This window comes from Wasmannia auropunctata, unplaced genomic scaffold (assembly GCF_000956235.1).
Source record: "Wasmannia auropunctata unplaced genomic scaffold, wasmannia.A_1.0 LD335972.1, whole genome shotgun sequence".
NCBI classification, from domain to species: Eukaryota; Metazoa; Arthropoda; class Insecta; order Hymenoptera; family Formicidae; genus Wasmannia; species Wasmannia auropunctata.
In genome coordinates this window covers 343,436-359,199 of record NW_012026918.1, presented here as the reverse complement: position 1 = coordinate 359,199, position 15,764 = coordinate 343,436, and the positions used below count along the sequence as shown (strand labels likewise).

At 45.0% G+C, this 15,764-nt stretch overlaps 1 protein-coding gene across 1 annotated transcript in view; it reads left to right on the top strand.

The window, feature by feature from the left end:
* The first annotated feature begins 3,845 nt into the window (after positions 1 to 3,845).
* LOC105454917 overlaps positions 3,846 to 15,764 on the top strand; it is a 54,668-nt gene continuing 42,749 nt past the window's right edge. Inside the window, exon 1 of the mRNA XM_011697892.1 lies at positions 3,846 to 4,327. The gene's annotated coding sequence lies outside the window, so the exon portion shown is untranslated. The remainder of the gene's footprint in view (positions 4,328 to 15,764) is intronic.

The following is a 15,764-nucleotide window of genomic DNA, read 5'->3' as shown; positions in this document are numbered from 1 at the left end:
CCCTCTCTCTCTCTCTCTCTGTAACGCTTCAGCATCGCGGCGGCTATATATATTGAGTTATAGCGGAGGCACCGAAGGAAAAGGAGGTGGGTGGAGGAGGAGGAGGAGACGTGAAGGGCTCGAGAATTCTCGCAGGAGATGGAGGATGTGCGCGCCGCGCGCGCGATGTACACGTCGATATTTATTAGATTGCCGAAGTGACAGACGGTTTTCGTCCATTCGGATGCGCCTCCGGTCTCCGTGGACGTGAAATGGATTCGAAAATAGAACGTCCGCGTGATGCGCGCGGTGGCCTGCGATATCGCGTGCGAGAGCAGCGCTATAGCTTTCCCAGTTCCTGCACCCTCCCCCGGGGATTCGGCCGTTCGAATCGGACTGTGTCACGACGATCCTTCTGTTCTCCCGGATGAAACAGAGGGACAGAGTTAATGAATGTTACGCATGCGAGAAACGACGCGCGGTAGAAGGGCGGAGGTAATAAGCGGGACGAAAAAACTTTCGTGAAGTATTACTTACCGGCGGTTAATTCGCAAAAATTTGGGGAATTTTAAATAAAGGAGCAGTACATTTAATGCGTGCAAAAAAAAACCAATCGAATCTGTGCGTCACTGCATGTAAATATTCTACGCTATCAAAAATAAATATTATTTTAGATAATAACAAATTATTTTATGACATATCGGTACATCTGCTCTTTTATTATTAAATATTATCACTCCGTGTATTTTCATTAATGATACTCACTGCATTGTATATGCAAATGTGTTTGGCAAATAAATTATTTCGGAGTATCGATTGACTTACGAAAAGAATAAGAGAGAAAAGGGTGGGAGGGGGGCCAACAAATATCGAATTTAATCGCGTTTACGAGCCGTACCACGAGGGGATACGAACGTTCAACAAAAATGAAAATCAGGCCGACAGTCGCGCGCCTCAATTATCGTGATAACGGCGCGCAACGTTCCGTTTAATATTACAGACGGACGCAATATTGCATGCGAAAGTACGTTTTCCCGATTCGTCCGACCTAATCCATTAATCCCACCGGGATTGCAACCTTGACAATTTGTTCTCCCGTCCTGTGTGTGCGCGACGCCCTTCGTGACCAACAAACCTCGTGTCATATATAAACCTTAGTATTACCGAGTGTATAAATTTTGCAAAACGCGCCGGGCACACACACACGTGGGATCGATACTCGCGAGCGTGCAGGCTCTTCACAATTTGCCACGCGTTCTGCATTTTATTTTTTTTTTTTTTTTTTTGATTAAAGCAAACAACGCGCAATCTGTGATAATTGTAACGCTCGCGAGAATTTAAGCTGCGCGCCCGTCGCTTTATTTCGCGAGATTTACACCGTGCACGCGGCGTGATTCGCAACTTTGACGCGAGAAATTGTCAAAGGGGGGGACGAGTTCTCGTATCCCTCGAGGGAGAGAGGGAGGAATGTCTGAGGCGCCACTAATTACCAGTTAACTCGCGGTTCAAGCCTCGGGAGAGATGCAAATAGATAGATATAACGTGAACTCGCTCTTTGCTTTCATTTCGAATTAATAACTTATTTTTACTCAAACAGTTATTCGGCGCGCCCATCAGCGGATAGTAATTCCGAGGTAAATCGAGGCAGTAATTTCAAGTGTGTCCCTGCGCCATATACCCGTGTAATTTTTTTTTTCTCCCATCAGAGATACCGTTGCAACAGCGATGTTATTAGTTACACGCGCCGCGTTGCAATGCGTGTGTCGAGTGCACTCGAAGCTACTATTTCATTGTCAAACGTCAAAGCGGCGGGATTTATTTATTCGTTTTTTTTTCTTTTCGATCGCGTGCGTGCGCGCGACGACTCGTCCTTAATACGCGCCGCTCGAACCGCACCGTTGTCGCACCGTACAGTTCAGAATGGCCGCGCACTCGACGATTCGTTGCGTCGTCCCCCTTCCCCCCCCCCTCTCCCCCGCCTCGCGGGGACAGACGCGGAAACGCGTCGCGGCGCGTATCAAAATCGCTTTAAAGCTAGATTAATCTCTCGTTCCGCACAAATTAAGCCCTTGGCACTCGGCGAACCATCTCTCCCCCGGACGACGAGCGTCGACGCGCGCGCGAATGTAACGAATTGCGTAGCAACACGTGTTTGACGTATGCCCGCGTTAAAGAGAAGTATATTCGCGAGCACTAATATAAATTGAGAAGCGAAATTTAGTGCCCGCGGCGCGCGGGCTAATAAAAGATTGTTAAATTATTGTCACGTGTCGATTTATAGTTTTCGTTAAAATAGCGTTACTCGGGTAACGGATCCCGCTTATACGCCGGTAATACGATAGTGTGTATATAATTACGCACGATGCGCGATGCATTTTTCATAATTATAATTATCCAAAATGTAACACATATAATTACATAATATATGTAGCATTATTATAGCGTAATGTTATTATAACGAATTAGCTATACAGCACGTTCATTGTACATTCACAAATGCGCTCGGCTAATCTCTTAGGCATCGAAATAGGTTAAATAGCAATTAGACCTAGTCACCTATGCACATGCGTACGATGATTGGGAAATCATAGCTCCGGCCATCCGCAAACGGCCAGCGATATTATAAAGCGACTACAGACGGCCGTGATGCGGACAATTTACGTTGTATAAATTTCGTCGCGCAAATCGATATATCGCCCGCATCTCCATTAGCCTGAGACGCCCAGCCGAAGCCTTTTGCTTCCGCGAGCTGCTTTGGCGGGAGCAAGCAGAGCGAGGCGAAGCGTCGTCCCGTGCGTCGTCCCGTGGTGTTACGAGGGTGGCCGTATATACGAGCGAACAGCAGCTCCGTCTGACCTTTCGAAATTCTGCTCAAGTGTAACTTATCTGATTACGGATAATCGATCGAAATTGATCTCGGAGCGCGTTGTCCTCGAAAGGCCGCCGGGCTGCCAATGAAGGCGATTAGTAATTACCGATGAGACAGAAACGGGCTCGCGGCCCGCGCGCCGCCCCGTCAATCAAGGGCCCTGACACTTTTTGATTACCGCCGATTGTTTGAGGTTCGTTTGTCGTCGACAGCAACACCGGAACTCTCAGCGCGCGATTTTGCGACGTTTGTAAAATCAACCGTGTGCGCCCTCAGAATCCGACGGCGATTGATTCTCGCCGTATATATTTGTATACACGCACGCCGCGTTTGAAGCGCTCCGCTTTTGAGGGAGAAACGGCAGAGTAAACGTTCATGATATAACATTATATTATTACGAAATTTATAACAATGCGTAGTGCAAATACTGTTGGATAATTTAATTTACGAGTGTGTAAAGTGACGTAAATGAAAATCGAATGAACCGTAAATGCAATTATACATTTCATTATGATCGTAAATCCTCAAAAACGCCGAATTTTGCGCGTGTGCATTTATCGTATATCAAAATAAATTTCACGTCTCTCACGCAAGGTCTCGTCTGTTCGCGACAAATGGATCCTTCTCGTGGGTCACCGAAGTCGATTTTTGTTTCGGGAAAAGATGCGTCTAGCGAACTGCCTCAAAAGTTATTAACGCGTATCATCCGTGTTATTCCGATTTTCCGACTCATTAGCTGCTTATCTGCCAAAGCAATGCCCCCGATTATCAGTTTCGCTTCGCCGTGATGTGTATAATATGTGTACGCGCCGTCCTCTTCCTCTCTCTCTCTCCGTCTCTCTCTCTCTCTCTCTCTCTCCGTTTCTCTCTCTTTCGTCCCGATCTCTCTCTCCGTCTCTCTCTCTCTCTCTCGCCCCGATCTCTCGTCTCGCGTAACGTAGACCGTAGTCGCGGGCCACGGCGGCGGCGAGAGCGCCCAGTAGAAAGAGTCAGTGCTGCGCGGGCCTTCGTGGCGCGAGGACGTGCCCCCCCGGCTGTCGCGCGTCCGCCGGTGGCGAGAACACTAGTGCGTGCGTGCGTGCCGTGCGTGCCTCTCTCTCTCTCTCTCTCTCTCTCTTTTTCTCTCGTGTGTCCGGCTTTCCACTGTATTTCCTTTTCTCCCTTTCTCCTTTTCCTCACGTTTTTACTCCACTTTTCTCTCGCCCGCTATCGATCCTCGCTCCCCCGAGTGCGTGCCCCGCTATAAGCCGCGAACGCGGAAACTTTGGAAACTTTCGCATTCTCTTTTTCTCGTGCCCTCCCTCTCCCTCCCGCCCCTCCTCACGCTTCCGCGTCGCGCGAACATCCTTCTCTCGCCCCCGCGTGTGTATCTAATCCGTTTGCAATACTTTCCTCCGGTCGTCTGCCGCCGGCTCTTAACGCGACTGATCTGAGCAGATAATCGGCCGGATAACAATGCGAACCGCGATCGTGCATCGGGTAAGTCGTAAATACGTATAGATGAAGGAGAGATTGCTGGTGAAATATATACGCCGCCGGAGAAATATATCTCGCCGGCATGGCACATTTTCTTTATCCCCTTTTTTTTTTTTTTACAGAGAGAGGCAACGTTACACACGCGTTGTAAGTTCACTTTATCGATGCAAGAAATACGCCGCGCGTATTTCTTATATAGCGATAAAATAAAATTCAAGGTATCCCCTTCGAAGTTATCCTCCTCTAAAGATATCTCACGTTTTGTCTTCGATTTATTATAAATATGAAGAGAGAAATAGGGACGCCGCTCGGTCTCTTATTTAAGATCCGTAAAGTCGTACCCGGGACAGAGTTTATACACAGAAGTATATGTATTTGTGATTAAATACAAACGAAAGGAAGGTACAGAAGAAGCGAGGTAGCCGGGGCAGGTAGGGAGAAGTCAAAGGGGTCCCGGGGAGCGGAGTATTGTATAATATTAAGGAAAGTACGTAATGATGTTTTCCCATCTTCTCTATTTTCTTGCCGTGGTTTCATGCGGTCTCCAAGGAAACCATCAGTACCAAAGACAGGAGGGAGAGAAAGGGGGGTGGGTGCCCTCTCGATATATTGTTGATACCGACGTTGTGAATCATAAGTTCATACTTCGGACTTTGTTCGCGCAACGGGTATCACATAAATTAATATTTCAAAGTGGAACGAGAGGGGGAAGACTTACCGATGCCGCGCACGTAACACGAGAATGCACATATAGCGCGGCACATCGTGGTTTTCCCATCGCCCTCAAACACTGATAAACAAAGAGCGCACTCAAAGAGGGAATCACGGATATCAAGGATTTTTATTAGCTCTCCCCGCAGCATCGCGTATAAACTGCTGAGAAAAACGGTTTCCGCTTTATAAAGTCGTGTTTTCCGATATTGGCAATTAAGTAATTATGACGAGAGATGCATTTTACGTATATCCTAACATGTGTGTATAATTAGCGTACGAATGAGGATGTAAGTTAATGAATTATTCAATCAGATGTACGTTTGGCATTTGTATTTTCTCGTGTTTTGGAGAAATGCACGTGTAATATAAATAAAATTATTTGGAGGAAGAACTTGCATGCGGTCGTTCTATAATATTCTATATAAAGCGAAACTAATTTCTTTCCCGCGACCGCGACACTATTGTAGTTATAGAACTACTATTTTCAATTCGGTCGCGACCGAATCTTTGCACTTTTACGCTTATACAGAGGAAATGTGGGTTAATTAGTATTACGGTTTATTCAGTTTTATGTAACTGTACGAAAGGTAGGTGATTATGGTCGAAACAAATTCAGTCGGGCGACGCACGAATGACGCTCACAGTTTATGTATTAAAATATCCCCTGGCGAATCGTCAAAATGAATAGAATAGAGCTCATCTGAGGCAGACGTATAATGTACGCCACGTTACACGACGTAACAAATATCAAACTACGCGCTTCTGTCGAGATGCTATTGTATTACCGACGGTAACAAAGGAAAACTAGCTAAAATTTCTCCTCGCTTCGAAGCGAAACGTGTTTCGTTTTAAAAAATGAAGCGAGTCGATTTTAATTCGGGGCAAGGCACGGTCGTAAGACTGTGTTGTGCGCGCGCGAAAAAAAAATATTATCCCCGCCATTAATTATTAATTCCTTGACCTTTTTCATATTATAGTACGCGTTTCGAATGAATAAATCCTACGGGAGATTACGAATTCATTGGATGAATTTCCTCGTTGGACAACAAAATAAAGTCCCAGCTTATATATTACATCGTGTCCTGCACAAACTTTTCTCGTTCTTCTTCGCCGTCGCTATACGAAAAAGATAGTTTTATTGATGTTAAAATAGAAAAGATAATAATCTCATATCGAGAGATAAATTGAAAATGTAAGGTACGTGAAATTTGTTCACGTGAAATTCCGCTTTCGACCAAATTGATCTCGGATATCGAAAAATTGATATCCTTTCTATCATCTTTGTACTTTGACAATTTTTAATTGTACTGCAACGCGAACCGTTCAAAGTCCCTACCACATTGAGCTATAAAAATATACTTAAAAGAGAATTCAGCGTTCTGTTTTACAAAAGACTGAATGACGGGATTAAAGTTTTGTCGAGAATGATATTCCGGTAAAATATCAACATTATTTCCTTGCAGAATATTTTTATCTACCTATTGATAAAAAAGAGAAATTTAATATTTTTATCTATTCACTGACGAAAACAAAGGAAAGAGACACTGTTGACTAATAATAACAGTGTCATCGGTAGCTAAAGCTTCTGAGGCAACGCACCTCGCGAATACTATATTTCGCGAAAACAGCGGAGGTTATAAGAAGATTTCGCTGAACATTGTCGATTTATACTTCTCTACACAGCGCGCGTGATCCTATTTCTCGTATCTCCGATAACGAATCGACTGTGCCGCGTATATATATATAGAGCGTTCTTGTTCACGTCCGCGACGCGGACTATCGCTTCATCTTCCCTTGATGCACTTATACGCTCGACGATTCGCGCCACGTGTCCGAACATTTTTATGCCCGTCGAGTGTCGAGTGTGCATCATTGACGTGCCGCCTCTCGTAAGTGGCGTCTACCGCTGTACGCGGGCGCAATTCAATAATTCATCAACCTGTCTAGATAAAGTTCGAACTGGAATATCAAGTTGCAAGAAATTATCTCTGTGGCGCAAGGAATATGGATCAAAGCGGATTATCTCCCTCCCTCTCCCACCGCTAATATACGATATGGCGTAATCTTAACGGTGCATTTTATGCAGATTTATTGATGGCTTGCTATACTTCAAAAATGTCAAAAGTGTTATATTATTATTACGCGAAAAAGCGTGACGCGGTTTGACGGAGTGGCAGAATATAAATCATCGAAATATTAAAACAGGACGACACGTATTTTCGTGAATAATTATTTTGCAAGAATTTTAATCTTTCTCATTACGTATAGATCTAAAGGAACTAAAGGTAGAGAGAGAAAAAGAGAGACAGAAAAGAGATGCACAGTGAGCTGTATTTTACGTTAAATAAATCACTTCGTATATCACTTTATCTCTTAAAGGAAGAAAAAGAATGTGCCCTGCGTCGCTATTCCCATTCAGAATCATGAATTTAGACGGAGACGAATACCCCGCGGGATACTGGAATCATCCCTCCAAGGAATATATCCGAGATATATCTGCACGGCTAAAAGTAATTCAAGCTCCACTCGTACCGCCGCGTTCTTTGCCTCGCGAAGCGTGGGGCATGTTTCTCAAGGAAGCAATTCCGTTCTTTATAAGAGAGCTCTCCCCCGCCTTTTCCTTAACCCGATGTGTGAAAGGCAAAGTCTACTGACGGTGCATGCTGCCTATCCGCCTCTGTCCGCCCCGCGCGCGCAACGAACGAACGAACGAACGGTGCGCGACGGTTAAAGTGGTTCTCACGGCCGACGGCCCGCTATCGGATGTCGTTCCATTTCCGAACCCCTACCCTGCGGACCAACGTCGGACATTACACCCGTTAAAATAGCCTTCTCGTGTTTCGTTTGCGCCGCGAGAAATGTTTTTCTCGATTTTCGCGCGTAAGACTCTCTTTCTCTCTCTCTCGCTCTCTTTCGCGCGCGCACGTCATCGCCCTAGTAAATCCTCGGCGGCACGCGTAATTTTACGAGGGAGAAGAGTAGCGCGTCACACACCGCCCGCGTATCACGCTTCCGCAAGCCCATTTCGTGCACGCTACGAAAGTGCTTCCCTTATATTCGCCACTAAAACCCGCGATTACCGCATCGATTACCTCGATGCTTCGGCAATGTGGATACGAGGCTATACACAAGGCATTATATGGTATACTCTAAATTGTTGTATTTTTCTGAAAAACGCGTTCCTACGCTCCGTCATATACATTTCCGCGTTTCTCTCTTAACGAAGATTGATGGAAGCTATCCATACGGTGATAAAAACATGTCGGGAGTGAAGCAGCGGGTCATTCAAATGGATTATAATGTATTTATCTGCATTTATTTTACATAACGCGACGTAACAAAGCCTAGGAAGAAAAATGAGCAGCTTAAGTCGCTATGTAGCTGCAAGAGGTACGCGAGTGGAATTAAAAGTGGTAGTAACTCCAAGATGAAATCGTCAAGAAGGTTTCAAAACACGAGCGAGAACTCATTTTTTTTCTCGTTTATTAAATTATATTCGAGTGCAAATGGCTTCGAGACGATTCTATCTTAAGTATAATGCGAGCGAAAAGGCGGTACGGAGCGGCCATTTCGCCATTATTCTTCAACGTTTCCGGATTTTATTGCGAAGGTGGCGCCTAATGGAATACACTTCTGAGTACTTACTTAGTCGCTTTCAATTAAATCCCGACGCGTGGGTTTAAGTACATCGGCCGGCCGCCGGCCGAAGTGTCGAAAATCGAAGATGAAGAGAAAATCAATAGAGACGAGTCTTCCCCGTTTTTGTATTTTCTCTCTCTTTCTCTCTCTCTCTCACACACACACACACACACACACACACACACACGCACACGCACGCACACGCACACAGACACTAATAGAAATTGGGATGAATCCCGGACTAATTATTCGTGACCGGCCAACACCACGCTCAATTAGAATGGCCCCCGGAGGGACCGTTTTAATGACCAAGTACTTTTCAATCAGCCCTGGCAAAGCCTGTATATTTTCGTGAAATTTTAATTAAAATTACCAGCGCAAATTGTTCGCCGATGCGAGCGACTCTTGCAAAACCGATGAAAATTTAATTATTCGCTCTTAAAGTATGTAGATGTCATTTTCAGACGAAAATAATTGATACCCCGTTCCAAATTCGGTCGGTGCATTACCGCGTTTCAATCTTTCATCCACTAAAGCCACAAAACAGCCGAGTAACAAACTGATTAAAATTCGACAGGTTAGGTAACTTATATGTGCCCTCTTAATCATGTAGGTCCAGAACGCGTCTCGTTTGATGCAATTTGCAAAGACGCGATAACTCTGCGAAGGGTGCAAAGGGCGATTTTTGTCGCGGCGTTATACGTTACGTTGGAGGCACCGAGGGTGAGAATGTGTGTTCAATTTATGCGCGCGTGAGTTTCGTGTTCCTCTCGGTCGGCCGCGGCCGCGGCAACAAGGAAGTAATCTCATTCCGCGCGCACGGACAGTTAGGTGGATAGCTGATAATTCAACCGCGGCGAGAGAAAGGGAGGGAGGAGGAGCGAGAGAGGCATCATGCAAATGCGATACAAATTGGAACGATGTTACGTGCGAGGTACGTGCTATATATACAGGCAGAAGAGACACGGGCGCGAGAGGACCTGACCTTTTCATACCTGCCTGACTCGGTTCCAAACCGCGCGCGCGGAACCTCACTCTCTGGCACTGGGCGGCCACACGCCTCGCGCTTTTTCAAGTTTATTCTTGCCAACCGACTGTTTCCGTGGCTCTACTTACCCGCGCGCTCGCGACGTATAAGCTTTACCGCGATCAGCTGCGTCAGATCCATCAAGATCCCGAGATACGCGCGCGGATCGTTACGTGCGTCACGCCGCGGTATCGTTTTATTTTCACGCCGGATCGTCGTCGTTGCCATCCCCTAAGCGCGGGGCTTACAACCCACCCTCTTGCCCCGCGCTGCAGGATTGACGCCCTCCGCCGCGGTGGGCGCGGATCCGAAAAATCAGGGGGGGAGAGCTTTACCTGCGGGCTACAAATGCTAAATTCCGGGATGAAACTAAATTCCGGGAAAAAAAAGACACGCTTCGCTCTCGTGCCTATATGCAATAAATTTGAATTTACCCGTCTCGAGGAACAGCTGCGGCATATATTTTTATCCCTCGACAAAATTTTGCATATCACGCGAGAGAAATATACTTTATTCATAATTATTACCTATTATTATTAAATAATGCTTGCACGTTAAATAAATTTGAATATTTGAATGTATGAAAATTACGAAAATTTTATTTATAAATATTTTAATCATAATTTCTAATGTAAAGTAAAAAAAAACCGCTTGCAGAGTTTACTCAATTTTTCCTTTTACGTTAATAATAACTGACTAGCGGTAACAATCAATCCTGTTTGCAACGCGAACGCGCATCTCGAGCTCTCCCAAGCTCTCCTTAATGATTCGAAACTAGCCCGGTAAACAACGGTCGGGGGAATTAACGTCGATATGCGCGATATGTGACTGAGATACATGATGTAGGAGCACCGCATAGAAACGGCTGACATTCTTGGCGTTCCCGCCGCTTGTAATTGCAAATTGTAGCATAGATTACCATTGCAAAGGGGCGGCCGCCTTCGTTCTTCCACCCATCCTTAAGGGCGCCCTCGGAATACGCCCTTAATACTAAAGCCGCGCATTAAATGCCCGCATATTTCCGTGCGAGAATTTTTCACTTTGCGAAAGAACGTGTCGCGATGTCCAAAGTGCCCCAGCTGCTCGTCGTCGAGACGTAGAAATATCGCGACATCAAGATTGTATTATAAAATATCTAGTTGATTTAATAGCCGATCACACAAATCCGAGAGTATCCCGTATTATCCCGGATAATCCCGGATCTAATATCCGGGAAGAGTCTCCGAATCTGTCGATTCAATTAAATCAAAACCCGAGTTTAATCACTGCGTGCAAGACTGGCAGACAATCAATTGCATTACAATGCAATGAGATTTATTGCAATTGATATGTACATGCGATAAAATTTGGAATAAAAAAAAAAGAGCTTCGTGCGCGGTAATGCAATAAAAATGAATGCGTGCCCGATACCTTGAAAGGAGATTTGACCAATTGGATAATCCGCTTCGGGTAAATATTGGATATTTGAATATTGGTAAACCGGACAGAGTATTTACAGTTCAAAACTTTTTAGAGGAACGTACATCCGACGAGGAGAATGACTGAGATACTTTTTATTCAACAGGTAATTTCTATGGATTTATTCCCGTGTAAGCCCGATGGGATTATGCATAAAATTCTTCCTATATAAATATATGATCTTTATATAGGCAAGCATTATCTGCCGAAATTCAACATGTTAGGGAGAACGTGAAAGTATGCGGGCATATTCCGTACACCTTTTCTACCTTTTCGTCTGACCGTATGGCGAACGGGTAAGCTCATAGTTGGGCTCATTTCCATTTACAGTGCCCTCCCTTACACGATCCGAGCTAGAGAGAGTCGCTTCGCGACTCGAAATCTTTTGGAGGAGGTGCGGCGCCTCGAAAGGTACACCGTCGAGCATGTAATTCAGCCCGACACACTTTTGACAACAATGGTAACGACATTCCCGCTTCTTTCCGAAAGGCAAGCCTCGCCGGTCGGTTACGGTAATTTCATGCATATCGGAAGCGAGTCTCGCCGCGCGCCAAAGCGACGGAGTGACGAGAATAATTCTAGGAGAATATCTCGGAGTCGCGAAGGCGAAGAACGAGGGAGAGAGAAAGAGAGAGAGGTAGATACTCGTGAAATTTCTCGCTACTACAATGTGAATGGAAGCCACGCCTTTGAAAGCGGCGCCTTACACCAGACGAGATACAGCAGAGCAATAAAAGAGAGCCGAACCGTGCGCAGTTTGCAGTTCTCGCTAACACGTTTTCTGAAGTGCACTACTCACGGAGGAGCGTCTAATTGAGCGTGAAGCTTTTGGAGTCCTATCTGGGGGCTTACGCGTCGTGAAAGTATAACGCTACACTATATACACTTGAGCGAAATCAGAGCCGAAGCAGCTTAATTCGTTATTTCACGTCCGAGTAATTTATTGAAGCTTTTCCCCGAGGAAATATACGAAGCCATTTAATCAACGTTTAATAAACAAGCTCGAAAATGGGAGCCGTTATCGTGGGACGATATATAAGCGTACGAGTGAAACGTATACTTTACTCGTATAGGCTTAATTTTAGCAATGTTCTCCAACACAGCGTTGACAGAGTTAGAGAGTTTAAATAATGCAATAATTACATCCAGGCCCCGTAAAATTACGCCTAAATCACTCCCGCTCGTTACGATCACGGGCTTTCATCGAAAAGCGGCAAAAGGTTTATTCCCCCTGTATATAAATACGCGAACGAGATGTATATATGTACCGAACGTCCCATAAAACGTGTGACTTATCAGCCCTGTCTTACACCGCCGTTTCGATGGCTCAACTCCAAGTCGATTATTTTTCCGCGCCGTAACAATGTTGCAGTCTGTTTGTTTAGCAACGATCGTCGTAATCCAAGCCGTTAGACGTATATCCAAGCCGATATAAATTACGCCGTTCCGCCAAAAGGGTGGGATTTGTATAACGTCCGCCGTTGGCGTCTTTTTGCGCTTCCACCGTTTTACAGTGCGTTTCCACCGTCTTTTACCGAGGCGCATGTCGCAATGGCAAAGCGGTCGCGTACACACACTCGTGGAAATATCCGCGCCACCCGATATACGTCGCGCGAAGCCAGAAAGCTTTTCTTAGCCGTCGGTCACTGACAAGAACGTGGCCGCCCGGCCACGGCCCGTAAGAGCGCCCGGTGCATGCGTTTCCACATGGCAGAAAAGACGCCCCGATGCGGCGTCTGGCGTCCGTCCCGACGCCCGATATCGTTCCGGCGCGATTACTCCGCCGCTGCATCGAACTTTTATGATATTCAACCCCGCGCGACCCGCGCTCGAGTTGTATTTTCGGGCGTCGTCGACGGCGCGACCGTTCAAGCGTGGATATCGTCGCCGAGGATGAATAACGTATATATATACGTATACTCGCCGCACAATGCGGCGGCGTTCCGCTATTCCGACCGTTATTGCCCCGACCTGCAGGCGACGCGATGTCTCGCGGCGTCGGCCGAGACGTGGTGGTGCAGTAAAAAAATTCGCATTTGTACGCAGCGCGCGTGTTCCGCCAGTCGTTCGGAGTCGAGTCGCGTCTTTGGCCCGCGCGTCTCTTCACTCTCTTCCTCTCCTTCCCTCCCCCCCCTCTCTCTGTCTCCTGCTGGCGCACACGTTTTATTTCGGACGTTACCGAGATATTTTTGTCGATCGCGTGCTCTCCCTTTCTCTCTCCCTTTCTCTCTCTTTCCGCCTCACGAGGAACCGTTCGGTTTGCCCTTATGCACGCGAGGAATAGTCAGAATTAGAATAGTCGTGTACCTGTAAATTTGATCGTAAGATTATAATGACTAACAGCCGAGGTTGGCTCTTCACGCGAAGAGCGATCGACTGATAGTTTGGCGGTTTGATCCCACATCCCTCCTCACATCCCTCTTGTGCCCCCCGTTGAGGGGCAAGAGGTTGAAATATATACTATTGATTATTCAATCTTGCATATAATATTGATTTATACTCAATCTTGACTATTAATTTTAAAAAATCATACATTAACACGTCACAGTAAAAAAACATTATACAGAAAAGGAGAAATATAACTGGGAAAGAATAAATATAAAGAGAAAGAAATATAATAATTATATTTATTCTTAGTAATTCTGGCTTCAAAATAATTATATTGAGGCTAAAATTACTAAGGATAAATATAATTATTATATTTCTTCCCCTTACTGCTTTGTTGTTGTGTAGAATTTTTTTTATACTTAATTACTATAACCGTCACCTAGCAAGTTTTTACTTCTTCATATGCCAATATATGATTTTTATTTTTTAAATCGAATTTAGCGACGTGAGTGACATGAAGATCGCTCCGCCGACACTCGGCAAACCGCAATGTGTAGAAAAAACGCTCCGGTGTATTTAATTTCAAAATTTTTCAAGACGGACTAATTCACCCAAGAGCGATCCGTTTTCTGTTTATAAACTATGTAAATTGTAGCGAATAGAAAAAAATATTTCAAAAAATGAAATCCGCGTTAAAATAATGGTTTTTATTACCGTCTTCGTCCGTGTATTTCATGATGTTATCGATTCTTTGTGCAAACGTCATAAATGTGTCAGAATCACAAATCTATTTTTAACCGTATCACCGAAACCAGTTTTTTTTCCCCATTGATTTTTCGTTTAGCTCTACATCATTCGCATCCGCGGAGCAGAAATACACGCGACGCTGCTATTGTACGTTAAGCCCGTAAGAAATATCCAGGGAGCCTAATCAGATTTTCTGTCGAGATATCAGAATTATTGGAAATCCCGAATGGAGTCAGAGGCGGAACGAGGTGCCAGTCGAAGATGATGTTCAATTAATTGGGTTCACGGCCGTAGTTATCAGCCGCGATCTTTCTGCTGGTAAAAAGAGAAAAAAATTTCCTGGTAAAAAGACGAGAAGATATCTCTCTCTCTCGTCTTCTGCACTTTACAACGCGACTCTATTCAGACGCTGCGCCTCTTATTTAGAACAGGCCAGGTGCAGTAATTAAGGACGCTTATGGCAGCATTTATTTATAATTAGATGGAAAATGCAACGTCACAGGAATAACGTTTAAATGTCATGATACCATTGTGGAGCACGGTGCGCGGTGCAAAATGTAATTTAAAATATTAATAGTGCTGTGAGAAAATGCGCGTGCGGTATTCGAGACTTGATGGGGCGGCGGGGAAGGGGGGGAAGGGAAGGGGCGCGAGAGAATCGCATCGTGTTTTGCAATTGTCACATTCTCGAACCGTCATGCTTTTGAGTAATTCAGTACAATTAATTAATGCACGGATATATAACTGTCTGGCTGGTGGACACGGTGAATATATAATGGCAGATATTTCGCTAATGGTATTGTTTCTACAAAGATATTAGGTGTGTCAAACCGCTTATCGCTTAAAACACCTATTTTAGAATTGTTTCACCGAATTGTTTCATCCATACTTCTCTCTTTCATAAAAATTTCAAAATAAAAAATTCTTAAGCTCATCTCTCTTATTCGACACCCATTATATTTTTAATAATAATCTTGGTGGTTCGGGTTTACAGTTAAATTGTATTACAATTGCGAGAGACAGTCTGCTCCGGTTGAAGTGAAATAAGTGCGGATTTCCGGCTTACATCCTCGCGCTGAGAATTCGCCCAAAATTCCTCACTTGAAATCGTTACTAATGCAGAAATCGTTGAACCTTTAACACCTTTCCTTAACGAAAAATCGAGCTCGAGAGGAAAATCGAGGTGAATTCGAAGAGAGCTGGCGCGATCAAAAATCTGGGACACTTCGCGTGTACAAGAGTCGAAATGAGAATGATATTTAATAATTAATGCTCTCCGTCCGTGCTCGCGCACCGAGGCGAGACGCGTCTATTTTGAAAGGTGAGGACTTTGAAAGGCGTTTTGAAAGCCTAGAATGTAACGGCAAAAGATGGTTATTGAAACGCCGTTACTCTGGCAACACTCCAATTCCAGAGGGAGCATCGGGACCGGAGCTTTCTGTGGGTATACATCGTTTCACACTCCACTCGACCCAGTAATTACGCCAAGTTCGTGGATTCCGAACTGTGTCTCCTCCCTCCTCCTTC